At 41.2% G+C, this 6277-nt stretch overlaps 1 long non-coding RNA gene across 1 annotated transcript; it reads right to left on the reverse strand.

Moving 5' to 3' along the window:
• Positions 1 to 2129: 2129 nt before the first annotated feature.
• LOC134761557 (uncharacterized) lies at positions 2130 to 6036 on the reverse strand. Its single transcript, XR_010140351.1, has 2 exons — positions 5907 to 6036; positions 2130 to 2928 (listed from the first exon to the last, which is right to left on the reverse strand). It is a non-coding gene; the product is annotated as an uncharacterized LOC134761557 (long non-coding RNA).
• Between the last annotated feature and the right edge of the window lie 241 nt (positions 6037 to 6277).

The following is a 6277-nucleotide window of genomic DNA, read 5'->3' on the forward strand; positions in this document are numbered from 1 at the left end:
AGGCGAGTGGATCACATGAGGTCAAGAGTTCGAGACCAGCCTGACCAACATGGTAAAACCATGTCTCTACTAAAAATACAAAATTAGCTGGGCGTGGTGGTGCATGCCTGTAATCCCAGCTACTCAGGAGGCTGAGGCAGGAGAATTGCTTGAACTTGTGAAGTAGAGGTTACACTGAGCCGAAATCATGCCATTGCCCTTCAGCCTGGGTGACAGAGTGAGACTCCATCTCAAAAAAAAAAAAAAAAAAAAAAAAAGATACATTTTAGTTTTACAGAAAACCTGGTAGAAAAAGGCACAATTTTATGCAAAAGTAATCTCTGATTATAATTCATTCCCAGAGGCAAATGTGGTCTACATTATGACATAAGATGCAGAAATGCCTAGTAATTAGAACTGAGGCCCTTTTTAATCCACTTAGAAGACACAGGGGCTCTTTCAAGGTATGTGAATAATGACCCCAGGCTCTCTGACTGAACGCCAGGAACACCTGGCCAACAGCTCATCTGCAGAAGTTAGTGGTGGCCACTAGAAAGCCAGTGTTGAGGGAGATTCTGAGTGAACACACAGGTGACATGAAGAAGCCTGTCATGGTGACAGCCAACAGCAGGGGCAGAGGCCATGAGGGCGTAATGACTCTTATTCAGTATATTTTTCTTCCCTGGTCTAGTCTAGCACCTAATATCTCTCATGCACAATTTCTTAGTTTCATGAGTGAAAATAAATTTCATACTTCACTAAACACTCTGAAGAATTATGTTTACCCACTGACATCAAAGATTGTTCTATCTTTCATGATTTTTCCTTCATAGTTACAGGAGAAACTATAGGGCTATAGAACTATAGTTTTGTGTTTAATGACATCAAAATGTCTCCCTTCGGCAGAATATTGGGAATGCTTTAATATGGGGTTATATAGAGATGAATAATATGTGGTGACCTCATGAAGCTCACCACCAAATGCAGAATAGACACACACACGGCAATTAATTGCATTATGTAGTGTGTTTTGTACAATGTTAGACCATGGGCACCAAACACAGCCCAGTGAAGGGAGGTCAGGATGAAGTTAGGGCATCAAAGAAAGCTGCCTGGTGGAGAAAATGCATGAACTGATCTCCAAAGAATGAGTGTGTATTGTTCAAGAAGAGACCAAATCCCTTTCCCAACTTTCAGGGTCCTGTGGGTTCTAGCCCTGCCTCCCCCATCAGCCCGGGCTTTTCCTGCCTCTTTTCTTGCTCCAGCATCATTGTCATTCTTAGCTTCTCCAGCTCTCATGCTGAAGAACTACTTGGAATGCTCCTCCCTATGCCCAAAGCTTCTCTCTACACCAGGTTAATTCTTTTTTTTTTTTTTTGAGATGGAGTCTCGCTCTGTCACCCAGGCTGGAGTGCAGTGGCGTGATCTCAGTTCACTGCAACCTCTGCCTCCCAGGTTCAAGTGATTCTCCTGCCTCAGCCCCCCCAAGTAGCTGGGAGTACAGGTGCCTGCCAACAGGCCCGGCTAATTTTTCTATTTTTAGTAGAGACGGGGTTTCACCATGTTGGTCAGGCTGGTCTCGAACTCCTGATCTCATGATCTGCTACACCAAGTTAATTCTTACCTACGCTTCAAAGCTCAGCCCGCACATTAACTTCTAAAGGAAGCATTTTTGGGGTACCGTATGCTCTCTAGCACCCTTCACTTTGTCTTTAATGCATTCTTCACCACTGTAATAATGAATTGTGTAATTGGTTGTTCACTTTGTTTTCCCCACAGAAACTATAAGCTCCATGAAGGCAGGCACCCACCTGTATCTTTTCTCACTCTATTTGAGCACAGAGCATAGGATAATACACAAGGCAAACATTCAACAGCTATTTCATGGTGTATCTGTCTGGAATAGAGAGGATGAAGACATGAACTAGAGCAGGAGGAGTCAGGAGGGAGAGAGAGGAGACACTGGAAATAAGTATGAAATGCGCATTGGTGTGGCCAGATTGTAGATTTGATGGGAGGGGAGGAATAAAGGATGAATTATGGATTTACTGTCTCACCTATCACTTTTACTTTCCAAAGATGAAACAGTAGTGCCTTATATACCTCTGTACTATTTCACTGAAGACATTCCACAGCAATTTACTTAATGCTTTTTGATGCTACACATGGAGATCTGAGAGCCAGATGTAAAGTTATCTATTAAAAAGTGAATCTTCAGATGGAAACATCCTATCTTTGCATTGGTCCAAATGCAAATATTCAGTGGCTTGACAACCTTCTTGCTGTGACCATCAGCAGTGAAGGAATTCATAGTAATCACAGGCACAGTATGGGGGGACTTAGAACAATGCTCTGTGAAGCTGCTCCCTCTCCACTTTATTCACTCATCCTTATCCCTTCTCTCCTCACTGTGCTCCCAGAATGTTCTCCCTTCTGCCTGAGAGGGAGCTAGAGCTGTGGCTTGTGCCCCTGTCTGAATGCGGAAGAGGACTGATTCCACTGCTCGCTCCAACCCCAGGCTTCGTGTAACGGGGATCTGCAGTTTCTCCTTTCCCTTCCTCAACTTCAGGAGCTCCTCAACCAAGAAGGAAATTCTTCTCACATTAGAGTCTACCTTCGCTTATTATGTTTAGGTGCAAGGAAATACTGAATAAAAGTTGAAGCTGGCAGTTAATTCATTACACTGCATTTTCAAGCATTTCGAACATTTCTTCCTAAACTATATTCTTTCCTGCAAACATCTACAGCTCTAGTATTTGTTTTTTTAAAATTATATATATGCACATACACAAATACATATATACATACATATGTGTATATACACTCATCTTTTTCCTTTATAGACTTCTTGATTAGTACCTTAAATCCCAAGTAAAATTGTCAGTCTTCAGAGGAGCATCTTGTCACATAACACATGGTTTCTCTGTTTTCACAGCCTCACCCATGATCCTGGAAGGAATGTCAAGAATCATTTCTGTAACTAGAGAGATATCCCAAGGACGAGGCTTATCTCCTTAAGGAAAAGAAATCTGACTTGCTTTCAGAGCGTTACATATAACCACTGTTTAGCTATGTGGAAAGAATTTATATGTTTGACCTAATTGATAAAGAACCCCTGGAATGCTCCTAAATCCCTGAGCAACTATATTCCAGAGTGCAGGAATCACTTGGGAATTCATTTGAATTGTCTGATCTTAACTGCTCAAGTCTATCCACTGAGAAACCCCTGGTGCATCTCAATAGCTGCATCTTATTGTGGTCATATTTTGTTTCTTTTATTGCTTCCATTGCCCTTCCTCTCTCCCCCACTACCTTGCCTCTCTCCCTCTCTCTTTTTTCCTCCCTCTCCCGCTCTCTTTTCTTCTCCCTGTCCCTCTCGCCTTTTGTTCTCTCAAATGCCTCTTCATGTTGTTTTTATTCCAGATCCGCAGTAAGTCTTAATGCAATATGCCCAGAACTAAAAAGGCTGCTGACCAGTGCTAGAACATACAGTCTAGGACCTGTAAATCCCACACAGCTCCTCCTACAGAGCTCTAGGTAATGCCCAAACTGAGAAGGTAACCATGGTGATGACTTGGATCAACAAACAATGTGCAAAGAGGCTTAAGCAGTAAGTTATATAACTCTCCATGCGGGTCTAGAGGCGAAGCTCTACTTAGATTAAGGAATAAAGGTTCAAGGTTCATGTTACCTAACAATATATCGCCTAGATACAAACACTAGTGATTTATTTCACTTACATGGTAAGATTTTATGTGCTTGGCACAAACTGGCATAGAACATTGCTAGTTGTAAGGTGAAAGAGTAGAACCAATCAACAATGGAGAATGCTGTGCTAGAAAACACCCCACCCACCCCTGCTGTTGTATTATCTAATACACCCTGACTTTGGAGGAACAGCTCATCATCTCAAAGTTCCCCCACCTTTGACTTTGCTTCTCTGATGTGGAAAGTTCCAGTGACCCTGTTTCTTCTACGTAACTTTGCTGTGAAGTTCACTTCTGCCTGATCTTTGGCCAGCAGCAGGGAATTCAGGCTGTTTGTCGAGATCATGATTATAACTTATGAAAATCAGAAAAGTATTCCCAGATACAAACCCATCCTTGCCCTGCCAATCCATGCTAAGAAGGCTGCTGTAGAGAAATGTAATGCAAATTATCAAAACTAAGTGGGTATGACAGCCTCTTTCCTCATCCACACACATCCTCAGGCTGCTCTGATGTGATTTTTCTTGTTCTTCAAGGCTGCTTTTGCTATATGTTTTATTTTGTCTCACTAGAATAAGGGTATTACACAATACAGGTTACTTCATAGCTGATTTCCTCCCCACGTTCTCAGAATAGCCCAGAATGAGATTAAGAACCAAGCAAGTGATAGAGGCAAGAGCGTATTTAGGGCATGGCAAGCTCTGGGTGGCTTTGCCTTTTGCTTTCATTGCTATCTGATCAGCTATTCTGTCCTCTCCCCAAGAATAAATAGAACAAGGATGTAACCAAGGAAAAGCAAATTCTCCTCTATTAGACAATTCATTACATGTGAATAATTTTTGAGACACAAGAAACCTCTTCATACTCCAGTATATACATTTTTCTTTTTTTTTTTATTTTAGTGGCATCAAGAAATGCATATCTAATATTTTTGCAAAATAAACCCAAGGCCCATTCAAAAGGATGGTCACCTCTGGATGATAGTCTCATTGTGATGAGAATAAACATGAGATGTTACAGATACCCAACAAATATACAGAGGACAAGATTTTGCACTGCTTTTTTAACAGGAAAGATAAATCTTAACTCATCCACCCACCCTCCATTGCCTAGTTGTCACTTGCACATACTCAGTGAAGAAGGTTGCAATCTTCAATAAAGTTTATACCATAAAATAGCTGTGATGTGCTTGCACTGAAGCACATCAAACCTCTCAGAGCTAACGAGCTTTTACCAAGATCAATCCAAGGACTTCTCAGTATTAGGTCCCAAGCCTTAACCATTGACACTCCAGGCCTAAGAAGGGAATTCATGGAGACACCACTAGTAAATCGCTCAAAAAGAAGGAATTATTGAATGCATTCCAGATTCTTGTATCACAAGTATTGCACTTCTCTCTTAATTTCTGAAGTTCGTCATGAAAAGGCAATAGTATTGGTAATCTCGGTTTTCCTCTTTCTTAAGGAAAATTGCTTTTTCTCAGAATCATAGGAGCACAGATGAGAAGGGACCTTAAAAGCCATCTAGCCCTACACTACAGCAACCACAAAAACAAATCATCTTTTTGTCACATCCAAGGATCAGCGCCTGCTCTCAGCCTCAACCACCCTAGCAACAAGGAACTAAACTGCATCACAACATTGCATTTTCTGTTCCATTTTTGGACAAGTAAAATTGATGAAAAATTCTGTATCTTGTATGAGCTTAAGACTTTAAAAACCTAAGCATTTAAAAAAATGATGATGCTCCCTGCCTTTCAGGCAATATGTAATTCAAATTTTTAAAATACCAATTTGTAAAATAGGAGAACAAAACTAAGGTTCTGAATTTCCTCATCAAAAACATTGATATTTTCTTTCTAAACTTCAAATGGTAGACTCTTTAAAAAAAAAGCAAATAAAAAAGTCTTCCTTAGTTTCTTTTTGGCCTTTGATGTGCTTGCTTGCTGGCATCCTGCATCCATGGTTAATTTGCTAGTGGGGAATACATCATTACCATTCTACGTCTTCCATTTTGCAAATTAAACATTCTCTCTTTTCACTATTCTTCAGAAATCACAGTTTCTGGCTGGGCATGGTGGCTCACACCTGTAATATCAGCACTCTGAGAGGCTGACGAGGGTGTATCATGAGGTCAAGAGTTTGAGACCAGCCTGGTCAATATGGTGAAACCCTTTCTCTACTAAAAATACAAAAATTAGCTGGGCATGGTGGCACACACCTGTAGTCGCAGCTACTTGGGAGGCTGAGGCAGGAGAATCGCTTGAAACCAGGAGGCGGACGTTTCAGAGAGCCGAGATCACACCACTGCACTCCAGCCTGGGCGACAGAGCAAGACTCCGTCTTAAAAAAAAAAAAAAAAAAAAAAAAAAAAAAAAAGTCAATAGTTTCCAGATTATCACCTTTCTCCTCTAGTTGTGCCCTAATTTACTACCATTCTTCCCTCCACTCTCAATATATCCAGCTCAGCTTGAACCAGACACTGACCACCCTTACTCAGACACGGTGCTTTGGGGAATGCCCTCTCCAACTCTTGGCAACCACACAGTAGCATTAATTCACTGAGTTCCCAGTTAAAAACCTTAACTTGCA

The sequence above is a fragment of the Pongo abelii genome, chromosome 5 (assembly GCF_028885655.2).
Source record: "Pongo abelii isolate AG06213 chromosome 5, NHGRI_mPonAbe1-v2.0_pri, whole genome shotgun sequence".
Classification (NCBI taxonomy): domain Eukaryota; kingdom Metazoa; phylum Chordata; class Mammalia; order Primates; family Hominidae; genus Pongo; species Pongo abelii.